The sequence below is a fragment of the Gymnoscopelus microlampas genome (genome assembly GCF_963454915.1).
Source record: "Gymnoscopelus microlampas genome assembly, chromosome: 7".
In the NCBI taxonomy this organism is placed as follows: Eukaryota; Metazoa; Chordata; class Actinopteri; order Myctophiformes; family Myctophidae; genus Gymnoscopelus; species Gymnoscopelus microlampas.
This window is the reverse complement of record NC_139944.1, coordinates 37,643,607-37,663,334: the sequence shown is the minus strand read 5'-3', so window position 1 is coordinate 37,663,334 and position 19,728 is coordinate 37,643,607.

The window sequence follows — 19,728 nt, the reverse complement described above, 5'->3', positions numbered from 1 at the left end:
ACGGGTCCATTTGGTTAAATCTTTACACTCTCAGAGTTACACACAAGGGGCCATTTGGGAACCAAAATGTGTTTCTAGTGAGCCAACATGCACAATATCAGCACCCTGACCAGAATGGAACAGAGCCTTCATTAGTATCATTGGTAACACCTGTGAAGGAAGTACGCAAGGGGCCCAATTCATTCCCAATATGGCTGCTGTGCATAGAGCCTATTGCGGTTTGTAGCGGCCTGGTTAAAGGGTGACCAGCCTTCAATTTGGCTAGATATTGAAACTGCACAGTGTGATTGTCCTCTCCGGCATCTCTTGTTTCTTACAGACCCTAAAACCCTGAAACTTTGTAAAACCCCAATTGTTTCCAACACGCTTAGGGCGTGGAGGGTGACGAGGCTCCTGGAGGGCCGAGCCAAAATAACATCACCTCTCACCTCAATTCAGGGGAACCCTGAGCTGGTAGGGTAATCCTGTTGATTGGGAAAGGGCTGTAGAGCGTTGGTTCTCAAAGTGCGGGGGGTTCCAGGGGGTCCCCAGCAAAATGTGTTAATATAGAATCACAATAATTTTATTTGTAACCACTTTAACCTTTTATACTTTTCAAAAATAGCAGATATACAAGCTCATAGCACGGCACCGAGTGCCGCACTATGAGCTTGTAGATCTGCTATTTTAGAAAAATCATGAATATTTGTGAAAATCTTTGAATATAATATTTTTTAAAGCAAACTTCTTTCTTTCTTTCTTTCTTTCTCTCTCTCTCTCTCTCTCTCTCTCTCTCTCTCTCTCTCTCTCTCTCAGAGTGCCCAGAAGACTGAGGTTCTCAAGGAGATGGCGGGGATGCCCTTAGAGATGGAGATCTCTCTATCCATGGATTTGTCTGCCTGGGGGGGGATTCCTCCGTGCGGTTGACCCTGGTCTTAGGTGGACCTCCACTGTGGCTCGATTGCTGAGCGATCAGATTTCTGTCGCCATACGGTGGTCTCCACTGGTGGTCTCCGCCAAAGACATCGGCCCGGCGGGGGTTTCCTCTGAAGACACCTCATAGTAGGACCTAATTTTAGGAACTAATGTTTCCTTTTCCTTTGCTGGATGCTGCAGTTGCTTCATGCTGCAGTCTGTTGGATGGTGCTTGTGGCGTATGCATGTTGGATGCTGATTGAGTCGTATGTGTGCTGATGTGGTTAAAGATGTTGCTCTGCTGCTTTTTTTTTGAAGTTGTGGAATCGACAATTGTATATGTATTTATTGTTTTCAGGTTGAATCTAGAAGGTAGTTTTTTTCAGGGTGTAGTACGACTATGTTGGTAGTGTGACCCTAACCCTAACACGTTTCTTTCAGGTTGTAGTGTGACTATGTTGGTAGTGTTGTGGCTGTTATTTTGTGTGTGTGTGTGTGTGTGAGAGAGAGAGAATTTGCATTCAATATATTTTTAGACATAAGCCTCTGTAAATCCAGGCCTGGACCTGGTCATTTCGTTCCGTTCACACTAATCACATGACGCTGCTACATTTTAATCAAGACAATCTACGTTTTTCATTTAAAAGTTTAATTTCTTGCCTGAAGAAGAACAAGATCAAGATCACCATGTTGATGTATTTCATCAACATGGTGATCTTGATCAACAACGAGATGCACATTTTGAATGAAAAATTTCTACCCAATGGAGCAACTATTTTTGATTGCTCGCCCACATTTGGAGTTACATCATGGCAAGGTAACTATACAATCCAAAATCAGAATGTGGTACTTATGATCATATTATTTTATGAACAATCTAATGAGCATTTTTCTTTCTTTCTTGACCCAGATTGGACCAGGTGCTGAAGACGATGAGAGATTATCGCCTCGACATACTAGGCCAGGGGCATTCAACTAGATTAGACAGGGGCCCAAAATTGTTAAATGAATTGAGGTCGGGGGCCACAGGCCTATGAAAACAAAAGAAAATAAGCAAATGTTCATGGTTAACCGTTTAACCGGTAACTGTTAAGACATTTGTAACCAGATAATACCAACGGTTAAATGGTTCATATTTATTTTTCATTTAATTGTTAGTGCAAATTCGCCCCCCCCTCCCCGACATAAAGTGGTGCCTGGAGGCAGATGCACAGCAACCACATAAGACTGCAATTCTGCCTTAAGTTAAACACAGGGAAATAAAGTACCATGCGCACTTCAAGAAGCTGCCAAGCTGACATAGACCTGAAGGCTGTGGGATTTCCTTTTCAAAACATTTCACAGAATAACACCATGTTTTGCAGTAAAACTATGATCTGAATTCAAATGTTTTCTTCAATCAAAAATCTTGCAGTTTGATAACTGAGGTAATTATGTACTATATGCATGATAATGCAGCATGGCAGATCTACAGCAGTAGGAATACATTTCCTGACACAGAGTGGAGGATCGTCCCCAAATATTCTGGAATACAACTGCTTCCAATAATGAATTAGTCAAATCAATTAAGCATGTGTCACTCCTCCAGCGCAGTGGGGACTGGGAAATTAATTAATAGTTGATAACAACACAATATACTATTGTAATTTCCCCCAAATTATCATCAACATTGACCATCATCTTCAGTTTAAAAGTATATAAACAAGTTCTCACTATAAACCACATTGTTTCAGAGGACATAAGACACTAATAACAAATACAATATAAATACTGACCCATAAAGATGAATGCCACTAATGCCATAGTCATAATCTTATCATCTGTACCAACCAAGTGTAGCCAGTGTTGGGAAAGTTCACTTTCTACATGAACTAGTTCAGTTCATAATTACACATTTTTAACTAAAGTTCATGGTTCCAAAAATGAACTATTTAGTTCATTTATTGTTCTTTTTTTTTCAATACGTTGCTGCGAGCTATTTGTAAAAAATATTGCCACAGCCTTATTAAACCACAGACAGCAATTATTTTTCCTGTTTTAACACCTACTAGTACTAATAGTAATACTAGACACACACACCTCCCCTCTGCAGTGCTCTAAAGTTAATGCAGTCTGTCTCATTCCTCTCCAAAAGCCCTTGATGGAATATGAATAAGGATTACTGTGATTATGGTAAACTCACATTTCCTATCGCACACACCATACCTGTAACTTTAACTAACCCCCCCAAAAAAACATGTTTGAATTTATTTTATTTTTTTGGGAAAAAACATCCTGTCTACATAAGTGTCCTATCCATCCGTCTTGTCTGTGTAAGTGTCCTATCCATCCGTCTTGTCTGTGTAAGTGTCCTATCCATCCTGTCTATATAAGTGTCCTATCCGTCCTGTCTATGTAAGTGTCCTATCCATCCGTCCTGTCTGTAAGTGTCCTATCCATCTGTCCTGTCTATGTAAGTGTCCTATACATCTGTCCTGTCTATGTAAGTGTCCTATCCGTCCTGTCTGTGTAAGTGTCCTATCCGTCCTGTCTGTGTAAGTGTCCTATCCGTCCTGTCTGTGTAAGTGTCCTATCCGTCCTGTCTGTGTAAGTGTCCTATCCATCTGTCCTGTCTGTGCAAGTGTCCTATCCATCTGTCCTGTCTGTGCAAGTGTCCTATCCGTCATGTCTGTGCAGGTGTCCTATCCGTCCTGTCTGTGCAGGTGTCCTATCCGTCCTGTCTGTGCAGGTGTCCTATCCGTCCTGTCTGTGTAGGTGTCCTATCGGTCCTGTCTGTGTAGGTGTCCTATCGGTCCTGTCTGTGTAGGCGTCCTGTCTGTGTCCTGTCCGTCCTGTCTCTGTCCTGTCCGTCCTGTCTGTGTCGTGTCCGTCCTGTCTGTGTCGTGTCCGTCCTGTCTGTGTCGTGTCCGTCCTGTCTGTGTCCTGTCCGTCCTGTCTGTGTCCCGTCCGTCCTGTCTGTGTCCCGTCCGTCCTGTCTGTGTAAGTGTCGTGTCCGTCCTGTCTGTGTAGGTGTCCTATCCGTCCGTCCTGTCTGTGTAGGTGTCCTATCTGTCCTGTCTGTCTAAGTGTCGTGTCAGTCCTGTCTGTCTAAGTGTCCTATCTGTCCTGTCTGTCTAAGTGTCCTGTCTGTCCTGTCTGTGTAAGTGTCGTGTCCGTTCTGTCTGTCTAAGTGTCGTGTCCGTCCTGTCTGTCTAAGTGTCGTGTCCGTCCTGTCTGTCTAAGTGTCGTGTCGGTCCTGTCTGTCTAAGTGTCGTGTCCGTCCTGTCTGTGTAAGTGTCGTGTCCGTCCTGTCTGTCTAAGTCTCGTGTCCGTCCTGTCTGTGTAAGTGTCGTGTCAGTCCTGTCTGTGTCGTGTCCGTCCTGTCTGTCTAAGTGTCGTGTCCGTCCTGTCTGTGTAAGTGTCGTGTCCGTCCTGTCTGTGTAGGTGTCCTGTCTGTCCTGTCTGTGTAAGTGTCGTGTCCGTCCTGTCTCTGTAAGTGTCGTGTCCGTCCTGTCTGTCTAAGTGTCGTGACTTGAATTAATTGTTTTTTTTCTTTCTTTTTTTCTTTCTTTCTTTCTTTCTTTCTCAGAGTGGAGACACAGACTGCGCTGAGATTGTTCTTGTGCCCTAAATGCCCAGAAGACTGAGGTTCTCACAGAGATGGCGGGAGACGCGCTGGAAGGCTCAACCCGAGGATGCCCTTAGAGATCTCTCTCTATCCATGGATCCGTCTGCCTGGGGGGGGATTCCTCCGTGCGGTTGACCCTGGTCTTTGGTGGACCTCCACTGTGGCTCGATTGCTGAGCGATCAGATTTCTGGTCGCCGTACGGTGGTCTCCACTGGTGGTCTCCGCCAAAGACATCGGCCCGGCGGGGGTTTCCTCTGAAGACACCTCATAGTAGGACCTAATTTTAGGAACTAATGTTTCCATTTCCTTTGCTGGATGCTGCAGTTGCTTCATGCTGCAGTCTGTTGGATGGTGCTTGTGGCGTATGCATGTTGGATGCTGATTGAGTCGTATGTGTGCTGATGTGGTTAAAGATGTTGCTCTGCTGCTTTTTTTTTTCAGGTTGTGGAATCGACAATTGTATATGTATTTATTGTTTTCAGGTTGAATCTAGAAGGTAGTTTTTTTCAGGGTGTAGTACGACTATGTTGGTAGTGTAACCCTAACACGTTTCTTTCAGGTTGTAGTATGACTATGTTGGTAGTGTAACCCTAACACGTTTCTTTCAGGTTGTAGTATGACTATGTTGGTAGTGTAACCCTAACCCTAACACGTTTCTTTCAGGTTGGAGTATGACTATGTTGGTAGTGTAACCCTAACCCTAACACGTTTCTTTCAGGTTGTAGTATGACTATGTTGGTAGTGTAACCCTAACCCTAACACGTTTCTTTCAGGTTGTAGTATGACTATGTTGGTAGTGTAACCCTAACCCTAACACGTTTCTTTCAGGTTGGAGTATGACTATGTTGGTAGTGTTGTGGCTGTTATTTTGTGTGTGTGTGTGTGTGTGTGTGTGAGAGAGAGAGAATTTGCATTCAATATATTTTTAGACATAAGCCTCTGTAAATCCAGGCCTGGACCTGGTCATTTCGTTCCGTTCACATTATTATTATTATTTTATGAACAATCTAATGAGCATTTTTCTTTCTTTCTTGACCCAGATTGGACCAGGTGCTGAAGACGATGAGAGATTATCGCCTCGACATACTAGGCCAGGGGCATTCAACTAGATTAGACAGGGGCCCAAAATTGTTAAATGAATTGAGGTCGGGGGCCACAGGCCTATGAAAACAAAAGAAAATAACCAAATGTTCATGGTTAACCGTTTAACCGGTAACTGTTAAGACATTTGTAACCAGATAATACCAACGGTTAAATGGTTCAAATTTATTTTTCATTTAATTGTTAGTGCAAATTCGCCCCCCCTCCCCGACATAAAGTGGTGCCTGGAGGCAGATGCACAGCAACCACATAAGACTGCAATTCTGCCTTAAGTTAAACACAGGGAAATAAAGTACCATGCGCACTTCAAGAAGCTGACAAGCTGACATAGACCTGAAGGCTGTGGGATTTCCTTTTCAAAACATTTCACAGAATAACACCATGTTTTGCAGTAAAACTATGATCTGAATTCAAATGTTTTCTTCAATCAAAAATCTTGCAGTTTGATAACTGAGGTAATTATGTACTATGCATGATAATGCAGCATGGCAGATCTACAGCAGCAGGAATACATTTCCTGACACAGAGTGGAGGATCGTCCCCAAATATTCTGGAATACAACTGCTTCCAATAATGAATTAGTCAAATCAATTAAGCATGTGTCACTCCTCCAGCGCAGTGGGGACTGGGAAATTAATTAATAGTTGATAACACAATATACTATTGTAATTTCCCCCAAATTATCATCAACATTGACCATCATCTTCAGTTTAAAAGTATATAAACAAGTTCTCACTATAAACCACATTGTTTCAGAGGACATAAGACACTAATAACAAATACAATATAAATACTGACCCATAAAGATGAATGCCACTTATGCCATAGTCATAATCTTATCATCTGTACCAACCAAGTGTAGCCAGTGTTGGGAAAGTTCACTTTCTACATGAACCAACTGGTAGTTCCTCATCATTGCTGCCACTTGTAATGTCTCATACATGGTTCTCACGTTCCACGGATGGATGGATAGGATACTTCGACCGACGGGGTGGATGGATGGATAGGACACTTCGACAGACGGGGTGGATGGATGGATAGGACACTTCGACCGACGGGATGGATGGATAGGACACTTCGACAGACGGGATGGATGGATGGACGGATAGGACACTTCGACCAACGATGGATGGATAGGACACTTCGACAGACGGGATGGATGGATGGATAGGACACTTCGACAGACGGGATGGATGGATGGATAGGACACTTCGACCGACGGGATGGATGGATGGATAGGACACTTCGACCGACGGGATGGATGGATGGATAGGACACTTCGACCGACGGGATGGATGGATGGATAGGACACTTCGACCGACGGGATGGATGGATGGATGGATAGGACACTTCGACAGGCGGGATGGATGAATAGGACACTTCGACAGACGGGGTAGTTGGATGGATAGGACACTTCGACAGACGGGGAGGATGGATGGATAGGACACTTCGACAGACGGGGTGGATGGATGGATAGGACACTTCGACAGACGGGGTGGATGGATGGATAGGACACTTCGACCGACGGGATGGATGGATAGGACACTTCGACCGACGGGATGGATGGATGGATAGGACACTTCGACCGACGGGATGGATAGGACACTTCGACCGACGGGGTGGATGGATGATAGGACACTTCGACAGACGTGGTGGATGGATGGATAGGACACCTCGACCGACGGGGTGGATGGATGGATAAGACACTTCGACAGACGGGATGGATGGATGGATAGGACACTTCGACAGACGGGATGGATGGATGGATAGGACACTTCGACAGACGGGTTGGATGGATGGCTAAGACACTTCGACAGACGGGATGGATGGATGGATAGGACACTTCGACAGACGGGGTGGATGGATGGATAGGACACTTCGACAGACGGGATGGATAGGACACTATCGACCAACGGGGTGGATGGATGGATAGGACACTTCGACCGACGGGATGGATGGATGGATGGATAGGACACTTCGACAGATGGGGTGGATGGATGGATAGGACACTTCGACAGACGGGGTGGATGGATGGATAGGACACTTCGACAGACGGGTTGGATGGATGGATAGGACACTTCGACAGACGGGGTGGATGGATGGATAGGACACTTCGACCGACGGGATGGATGGATAGATAAGACACTTCGACCGACGGGATGGATAGGACACTTCGACCGACGGGGTGGATGGATGATAGGACACTTCGACAGACGTGGTGGATGGATGGATAGGACACCTCGACCGACGGGGTGGATGGATGGATAAGACACTTCGACAGACGGGATGGATGGATGGATAGGACACTTCGACAGACGGGATGGATGGATGGATAGGACACTTCGACAGACGGGTTGGATGGATGGCTAAGACACTTCGACAGACGGGATGGATGGATGGATAGGACACTTCGACAGACGGGGTGGATGGATGGATAGGACACTTCGACAGACGGGATGGATAGGACACTATCGACCAACGGGGTGGATGGATGGATAGGACACTTCGACCGACGGGATGGATGGATGGATGGATAGGACACTTCGACAGATGGGGTGGATGGATGGATAGGACACTTCGACAGACGGGGTGGATGGATGGATAGGACACTTCGACAGACGGGTTGGATGGATGGATAGGACACTTCGACAGACGGGGTGGATGGATGGATAGGACACTTCGACCGACGGGATGGATGGATAGATAAGACACTTCGACCGACGGGATGGATGGATGGATAGGACACTTCGACAGACGGGGTGGATGGATGGATAGGACACTTCGACCGACGGGGTGGATGGACGGATAGGACACTTCGACCAACGGGATGGATGGATAGGACACTTCGACAGACGGGATAGATGGATGGATGGATAGGACACTTCGACCAACGATGGATGGATAGGACACTTCGACATACGGAATGGATGGATGGATAGGACACTTCGACCGACGGGATGGATGGATGGATAGGACACTTCGACCGACGGGATGGATGGATGGATAGGACACTTCGACAGACGGGGTGGATGGATGATAGGACACTTCGACAGACGGGGTGGATGGATGGATAGGACACTTCGACAGACGGGGTGGATGGATGGATAGGACACTTCGACAGACGGGGTGGATGGATGGATAGGACACTTCGACCGACGGGGTGGATGGATGGATAGGAAACTTCGACAGACGGGATGGATGGATGGATAGGACACTTCGACAGACGGGATGGATGGATGGATAGGACACTTCGACCGACGGGATGGATGGATGGATAGGACACTTCGACCGACGGGATGGATAGGACACTTCGACCGACGGGGTGGATGGATGATAGGACACTTCGACAGACGTGGTGGATGGATGGATAGGACACCTCGACCGACGGGGTGGATGGATGGATAAGACACTTCGACAGACGGGATGGATGGATGGATAGGACACTTCGACAGACGGGATGGATGGATGGATAGGACACTTCGACAGACGGGTTGGATGGATGGCTAAGACACTTCGACAGACGGGATGGATGGATGGATAGGACACTTCGACAGACGGGGTAGATGGATGGATAGGACACTTCGACAGACGGGGTGGATGGATGGATAGGACACTTCGACAGACGGGATGGATAGGACACTATCGACCAACGGGGTGGATGGATGGATAGGACACTTCGACCGACGGGATGGATGGATGGATGGATAGGACACTTCGACAGACGGGGTGGATGGATGGATAGGACACTTCGACAGACGGGGTGGATGGATGGATAGGACACTATCGACCGACGGGGTGGATGGATGGATAGGACACTTCGACAGACGGGGTGGATGGATGGATAGGACACTTCGACAGACGGGATGGATGGATGGATAGGACACTTCGACAGACGGGATGGATGGATGGATAGGACACTTCGACAGACGGGATGGATGGATGGATAGGACACTTCGACAGACAGGTTGGATGGATGGATAGGACACTTCGACCGACGGGGTGGATGGATGGATGGATAGGACACATCGACAGACGGGATGGATGGATGGATAGGACACTTCGACCGACGGGGTGGATGGATGGATAGGAAACTTCGACAGACGGGATGGATGGATGGATAGGACACTTCGACAGACGGGATGGATGGATGGATAGGACACTTCGACAGACGGGATGGATGGATGGATAGGACACTTCGACAGACGGGGTGGATGGATGGATAGGACACTTCGACAGACGGGATGGATGGATAGGACACTTCGACCGACGGGGTGGATGGATGGATAGGACACATCGACCGACGGGGTGGATGGATGGATAGGACACTTCGACCGACGGGATGGATGGATGGATAGGACACTTCGACCGACGGGATGGATGGATAGGACACTTCGACAGACGGGATGGATGGATGGACGGATAGGACACTTCGACCAACGATGGATGGATAGGACACTTCGACAGACGGGATGGATGGATGGATAGGACACTTCGACCGACGGGATGGATGGATGGATAGGACACTTCGACCGACGGGATGGATGGATGGATAGGACACTTCGACCGACGGGATGGATGGATGGATAGGACACTTCGACAGGCGGGATGGATGAATAGGACACTTCGACAGACGGGGTAGTTGGATGGATAGGACACTTCGACAGACGGGGAGGATGGATGGATAGGACACTTCGACAGACGGGGTGGATGGATGGATAGGACACTTCGACAGACGGGGTGGATGGATGGATAGGACACTTCGACCGACGGGATGGATGGATAGGACACTTCGACCGACGGGATGGATGGATGGATAGGACACTTCGACAGACGGGATGGATAGGACACTTCGACCGACGGGGTGGATGGATGGATAGGACACTTCGACAGACGTGGTGGATGGATGGATAGGACACCTCGACAGACGGGGTGGATGGATGGATAAGACACTTCGACAGACGGGATGGATGGATGGATAGGACACTTCGACAGACGGGTTGGATGGATGGCTAAGACACTTCGACAGACGGGATGGATGGATGGATAGGACACTTCGACAGACGGGGTGGATGGATGGATAGGACACTTCGACAGACGGGGTGGATGGATGGATAGGACACTTCGACAGACGGGATGGATAGGACACTATCGACCAACGGGGTGGATGGATGGATAGGACACTTCGACCGACGGGATGGATGGATGGATGGATGGATAGGACACTTCGACAGATGGGGTGGATGGATGGATAGGACACTTCGACAGACGGGGTGGATGGATGGATAGGACACTTCGACAGACGGGTTGGATGGATGGATAGGACACTTCGACAGACGGGGTGGATGGATGGATAGGACACTTCGACCGACGGGATGGATGGATAGATAAGACACTTCGACCGACGGGATGGATGGATGGATAGGACACTTCGACAGACGGGGTGGATGGATGGATAGGACACTTCGACAGACGGGGTGGATGGATGGATAGGACACTTCGACAGACGGGGTGGATGGATGGATAGGACACTATCGACCGACGGGGTGGATGGATGGATAGGACACTTCGACAGACGGGGTGGATGGATGGATAGGACACTTCGACAGACGGGATGGATGGATGGATAGGACACTTCGACAGACGGGGTGGATGGATGGATAGGACATTTCGACAGACGGGATGGATGGATAGGACACTTCGACCGACGGGGTGGATGGATGGATAGGACACATCGACCGACGGGGTGGATGGATGGATAGGACATTTCGACCGACGGGGTGGATGGATGGATAGGACACTTCGACCGACGGGATGGATGGATAGGACACTTCGACAGACGGGATGGATGGATGGACGGATAGGACACTTCGACCAACGATGGATGGATAGGACACTTCGACAGACGGGATGGATGGATGGATAGGACACTTCGACCGACGGGATGGATGGATGGATAGGACACTTCGACCGACGGGATGGATGGATGGATAGGACACTTCGACCGACGGGATGGATGGATGGATAGGACACTTCGACAGGCGGGATGGATGAATAGGACACTTCGACAGACGGGGTAGTTGGATGGATAGGACACTTCGACAGACGGGGAGGATGGATGGATAGGACACTTCGACAGACGGGGTGGATGGATGGATAGGACACTTCGACAGACGGGGTGGATGGATGGATAGGACACTTCGACCGACGGGATGGATGGATAGGACACTTCGACCGACGGGATGGATGGATGGATAGGACACTTCGACAGACGGGATGGATAGGACACTTCGACCGACGGGGTGGATGGATGGATAGGACACTTCGACAGACGTGGTGGATGGATGGATAGGACACCTCGACAGACGGGGTGGATGGATGGATAAGACACTTCGACAGACGGGATGGATGGATGGATAGGACACTTCGACAGACGGGTTGGATGGATGGCTAAGACACTTCGACAGACGGGATGGATGGATGGATAGGACACTTCGACAGACGGGGTGGATGGATGGATAGGACACTTCGACAGACGGGGTGGATGGATGGATAGGACACTTCGACAGACGGGATGGATAGGACACTATCGACCAACGGGGTGGATGGATGGATAGGACACTTCGACCGACGGGATGGATGGATGGATGGATGGATAGGACACTTCGACAGATGGGGTGGATGGATGGATAGGACACTTCGACAGACGGGGTGGATGGATGGATAGGACACTTCGACAGACGGGTTGGATGGATGGATAGGACACTTCGACAGACGGGGTGGATGGATGGATAGGACACTTCGACCGACGGGATGGATGGATAGATAAGACACTTCGACCGACGGGATGGATGGATGGATAGGACACTTCGACAGACGGGGTGGATGGATGGATAGGACACTTCGACAGACGGGGTGGATGGATGGATAGGACACTTCGACAGACGGGGTGGATGGATGGATAGGACACTATCGACCGACGGGGTGGATGGATGGATAGGACACTTCGACAGACGGGGTGGATGGATGGATAGGACACTTCGACAGACGGGATGGATGGATGGATAGGACACTTCGACAGACGGGGTGGATGGATGGATAGGACATTTCGACAGACGGGATGGATGGATAGGACACTTCGACCGACGGGGTGGATGGATGGATAGGACACATCGACCGACGGGGTGGATGGATGGATAGGACATTTCGACCGACGGGGTGGATGGATGGATAGGACACTTCGACCGACGGGATGGATGGATAGGACACTTCGACAGACGGGATGGATGGATGGACGGATAGGACACTTCGACCAACGATGGATGGATAGGACACTTCGACAGACGGGATGGATGGATGGATAGGACACTTCGACAGACGGGATGGATGGATGGATAGGACACTTCGACCAACGGGATGGATGGATGGATAGGACACTTCGACCGACGGGATGGATGGATGGATAGGACACTTCGACAGGCGGGATGGATGAATAGGACACTTCGACAGACGGGGTAGTTGGATGGATAGGACACTTCGACAGACGGGGAGGATGGATGGATAGGACAGTTCGACAGACGGGGTGGATGGATGGATAGGACACTTCGACAGACGGGGTGGATGGATGGATAGGACACTTCGACCGACGGGATGGATGGATAGGACACTTCGACCGACGGGATGGATGGATGGATAGGACACTTCGACCGACGGGATGGATAGGACACTTCGACCGACGGGGTGGATGGATGATAGGACACTTCGACAGACGTGGTGGATGGATGGATAGGACACCTCGACCGACGGGGTGGATGGATGGATAAGACACTTCGACAGACGGGATGGATGGATGGATAGGACACTTCGACAGACGGGATGGATGGATGGATAGGACACTTCGACAGACGGGTTGGATGGATGGCTAAGACACTTCGACAGACGGGATGGATGGATGGATAGGACACTTCGACAGACGGGGTGGATGGATGGATAGGACACTTCGACAGACGGGGTGGATGGATGGATAGGACACTTCGACAGACGGGATGGATAGGACACTATCGACCAACGGGGTGGATGGATGGATAGGACACTTCGACCGACGGGATGGATGGATAGGACACTTCGACAGATGGGGTGGATGGATGGATAGGACACTTCGACAGACGGGGTGGATGGATGGATAGGACAGTTCGACCGACGGGGTGGATGGACGGATAGGACACTTCGACCAACGGGATGGATGGATAGGACACTTCGACAGACGGGATAGATGGATGGATGGATAGGACACTTCGACCAACGATGGATGGATAGGACACTTCGACATACGGAATGGATGGATGGATAGGACACTTCGACCGACGGGATGGATGGATGGATAGGACACTTCGACCGACGGGATGGATGGATGGATAGGACACTTCGACAGACGGGGTGGATGGATGATAGGACACTTCGACTGACGGGGTGGATGGATGGATAGGACACTTCGACAGACGGGGTGGATGGATGGATAGGACACTTCGACAGACGGGGTGGATGGATGGATAGGACACTTCGACAGACGGGATGGATGGATGGATAGGACATTTCGACAGACGGGGTGGATGGATGGATAGGACACTTCGACCGACGGGTTGGATGGATAGGACACTTCAACAGACGGGATGGATGGATAGGACACTTCGACAGACGGGATGGATGGATAGGACACTTCGACAGACGGGATGGATGGATGGATAGGACACTTCGACAGACGGGGTGGATGGATGGATAGGACACTTCGACAGACGGGATGGATGGATGGGTAGGACTTTTCTACAGATGGGGTGGATGGATGGATAGGACACTTCGACCGACGGGTTGGATGGATAGGACACTTCGACAGACGGGATGGATGGATAGGACACTTCGACAGACGGGATGGATGGATGGATAGGACACTTCGACAAACGGGGTGGATGGATGGATAGGACACTTCGACAGACGGGATGGATGGATGGATAGGACACTTCGACAGACGAGGTGGATGGATGGATAGGACACTTCGACAGACGGGATGGATGGATGGATAGGACACTATCGACCGACGGGGTGGATGGATGGATAGGACACTTCGACAGACGGGGTGGATGGATGGATAGGACACTTCGACAGACGGGATGGATGGATGGATAGGACACTTCGACAGACGGGATGGATGGATGGATAGGACACTTCGACCGACGGGGTGGATGGATGGATAGGACACATCGACAGACGGGATGGATGGATGGATAGGACACTTCGACCGACGGGGTGGATGGATGGATAGGACACTTCGACCGACGGGGTGGATGGATGGATAGGAAACTTCGACAGACGGGATGGATGGATGGATAGGACACTTCGACAGACGGGATGGATGGATGGATAGGACACTTCGACCGACGGGATGGATGGATAGGACACTTCGACCGACGGGATGGATGGATGGATAGGACACTTACATAGACGGGATGGATGGATGGATAGGACACTTCGACAGACGGGGTGGATGGATGGATAGGACACTTCGACCGACGGGATGGATGGATGGATAGGACACTTCGACCGACGGGATGGATGGATAGGACACTTCGACAGACGGGATGGATGGATGGATAGGACACTTCGACAGACGGGGTAGATGGATGGATAGGACACTTCGACCGACGGGATGGATGGATGGATAGGACACTTCGACCGACGGGATGGATGGATGGATAGGACACTTCGACCAACGATGGATGGATAGGACACTTCGACAGACGGGATGGATGAATGGATAGGACACTTCGACCGACGGGATGGATGGATGGATAGGACACTTCGACCGACGGGATGGATGGATAGGACACTTCGACCGACGGGATGGATCGATGGATAGGACACTTCGACCGACGGGATGGATGGATAGGACACTTCGACCGACGGGATGGATGGATAGGACACTTCGACCGACGGGATGGATGGATGGATAGGACACTTCGACCGACAGGATGGATGGATGGATAGGACACTTCGACCGACGGGATAGATGGATGGATAGGACACTTCGACCGACGGGATGGATGGATGGATAAGACACTTCGACCGACGGGATGGATGGATGGATAGGACACTTCGACCGACGGGGTGGATGGATGGATAAGACACTTCGACCGACGGGGTGGATGGATGGATAAGACACTTCGACCGACGGGATGGATGGATGGATAGGACACTTACATAGACGGGATGGATGGATGGATAGGACACTTCGACCGACGGGATGGATGGATGGATAGGACACTTACATAGACGGGATGGATGGATGGATAGGACACTTCGACCGACGGGATGGATGGATAGGACACTTCGACCGACGGGATGGATGGATAGGACACTTACATAGACGGGATGGATGGATGGATAGGACACTTCGACCGACGGGATGGAAGGATGGATAGGACACTTCGACAGACGGGATGGATGGATAGGACACTTCGACAGACAGGATGGATGGATAGGACACTTCGACAGATGGGATGGATGGATGGATAGGACACTTCCGCAGACGGGGTGGATGGATGGATAGGACACTTCGACCCACGGGGTGGATGGATGGATAGGACACTTCGACCGACGGGATGGATTGATGGATAGGACACTTCGACCGACGGGATGGATGGATGGATAGGACACTTCGACAGACGGGGTGGATGGATGGATAGGACACTTCGACCGACGGGATGGATGGATGGATAGGACACTTCGACAGACGGGATGGATGGATGGATAGGACACTTCGACCGACGGGATGGATGGATGGATAGGACACTTCGACAGACGGGATGGATGGATGGATAGGACACTTCGACAGACGGGATGGATGGATGGATAGGACACTTCGACAGACGGGATGGATGGATAGGACACTTCGACAGACGGGATGGATGGATAGGACACTTCGACAGACGGGATGGATGGATAGGACACTTCGACCGACGGGATGGATGGATAGGACACTTCGACCGACGGGGTGGATGGATGGATAGGACACTTCGACCGACGGAGGATGGATAGGACACTTCGACCGACGGAGGATGGATAGGACACTTCGACCGACGGAGGATGGATAGGACACTTCGACAGACGGGATGGATGGATAGGACACTTCGACCGACGGGGTGGATGGATGGATAGGACACTTCGACAGACGGGATGGATGGATGGATAGGACACTTCGACAGACGGGATGGATGGATGGATAGGACACTTCGACAGAGGGGATGGATGGATGGATAGGACACTTAGACCGACGGAGGATGGATGGATGGATAGGACACTTCGACAGACGGGATGGATGGATAGGACACTTCGACCGACGGGGTGGATGGATGGATAGGACACTTCGACAGACGGGATGGATGACTGATTGGTCTCTGCAACGTCCTCTGCAGCCCCGTATCCAGAACCCTGTATCCATAACTTTGTATCCAGAGCCTGCAGCCCCGTATCCAGAACCCTGTATCCATAACTTTGTATCCAGAGCCTGCAGCCCTGTATCCAGAACCCTGCCTATCTGCCGATCACATAATCACCTCTTAGTCCTGTACAGACCACCATCGGAGGCCGGCCTCTTTGATGTGGGACCCGAGATGAGGGCGTGGCTGCACGACCTTGAGCTGGACATCTAATGATGATAAACGAAAGAAGAAGCCTGAGTCTCACTTCTCCTTGTAATATATTGTAATAAGTGTAATAATGATTTATTTTTGTTCGTTATATATTGTAATATATGTAATATCTATTTACTTCTGTTTGTAATATATTGTAATATATGTAATATCTGTTTACGTCTATTTGTAATAAATGTGACGTCCGTGTAAGTCTGAAATGTATCCAGAGCCTGCAGCCCTGTATCCAGAACCCTGCCGATCTGCCGATCACATAATCACCTCTGTGTCCTGTACAGACCACCATCGTAGGCCGGCCGCTTTGATGTGGGATCCGAGATGAGGGCGTGGCTGCACGTTATTGAGCTGGACATCTAATGATGATAAACGAAAGAAGAAGAAGCCTGATTCTCACTTATGTTTGTAATATATTGTAATATGTAATATGTATTTACTTCTGTTTGTATTATATTGTAATATATGTAATATATATTTACTTCTGTTTGTATTATATTGTAATATATTTAATATATATTTACTTCTGTTTGTAATATATTGTAATATATGTAATACGTCTGTTTGTAATGTATGTGGCGTCCGTGTACGTCTGTTTGCAATCCCCCCACCACCCCCAACCCCCCAATCCCCACCCCCCCCCCACAGAGGGGGGAGGTGGGGGTGTCCCCACTCTCGGCCTGCACCTTGTCGTGGTGAGTGGGCTTTAAACCAAGACAGGCCATTTAACCCATTAAAACCGGGAAAGGATCTGTGTCATTTTGATTTTAGATTTTAAAAACATTTTCAGATGGGGGGGGGGGGGGGGGTCAGTGGCCAAATATATATATATATGTATCAATTTGGGGATCCTTGGCACGAAAAAGTCCCAGAACCACTGATTTAAACTCGCTTCCAAAAGCTGAGTGCCGTACATCGGAAAAACGTTGTACAAATGACCTTTAGTATATTGTGATATAATGTATATGGACGTCGCGATGCGACGCATTGTGAGCTTGTAGATCTGCTATTTTCAAAAAAGATTTTTATGCATTTTATACATTCGAAAACTTTGTGAAATGGGATCTGCATAATGAGTACTTTCTACTTTTGGCACTTTAGTACATTTTGAATTCCGGACTTTTACTTTCAACAGAGTACTTCTACATTGCAGTATTGATACTTTTACTTAAGTAAAGAAATTGAGTAATGTTCCCGCCACTGCCTGTAAATGAGTCAAAGAGGTAAAAGACACTGGTATGGCACTCCTGGTTCACTAGGACGGGGTTCAAGTCCCTGAGGTGTCCTGATGGTTACATTTAGGTTAAAAGTGTATTTGTAAGTGTAGTCATTTACAGGTACCCCCCAAAATAATCACATCTGAACTGGGGACCCCCCACCCTGACCAGCACTTGGACTTGGAGATGTAGGCATTACATTTAGTTTGACTCGGTTCCATGGATAAACATTGTGAAAATAGCCGATCTACAAGCTCACAACGCCTCTCAGTGTGAGGCGTTGTGAGCTTGTAGATCGACTATTTTCACAATGTTTGCCTCTTTCTTACGTAATATTTATCAATTTGGTTTTAAAAAGGTCTTTAAAGTCATTAAATTGTAACATTATAAATGTGCAGATACCCTGTATGCGCTTATACTGTATGTTGGTTTGTTTAATGAGTGAGTAAACAATGTTGCCCATTAAGCTAATCATCTGGGGACCCCCTGGGGGTCCCAAACCAGTAGTGTGTTCTACCGTTACACGCTGTATATGCCGTATACAGTCCAGATTTTTTGGGGGAAAAGCGCATACAGTCTAATAACCATTTCATTGAAAACGTTCGAGTGTATACCCACGACCACGCGCATCGTATCGTATACCCTCCGAAAAAACTTAGAACACACCACTGTCCCAAACCCCAGTTTTGGAAACACTGCTTTAGAGGTACTAATGTTGTTCCCAAAACTAACTAACAAACTGACAAACTTACTAACATATTGACTAACTAACTAATTTACTAATTAACAAACAGACTTACTAACTAACTAATAAACATACTGACTAACTCACTAACTAACTCACTAACTAACAAACATACTGACTAACTCACTAATTCATTAACTAACTAACAGACTCACTCACTTAGCCTGGCATGGCCAGAACTAATATCACTAATACAGTGTATTTTATTCAATACTACTGTATGCCCCCCCCCCCCCCCCCCCCCCCCCCCCCCCACAGTTAGACGCAGTCCAGTACTGACTCGAGCCAGGACCCCACAAGGTAAATTCTATTGATTATAGCAGAGATCACAATGGTGACTGTTAATAAGAAATTTAATTGCCCCCCCCCCCCCCCAAACAGTTAAACGTGGAGGTGGAAGAGCTGGAACCCCACAAGGTAGGTGTTCTGAGTACAGAGGTGATCACAAGGGTGATTGTGCAGTCGGCGAC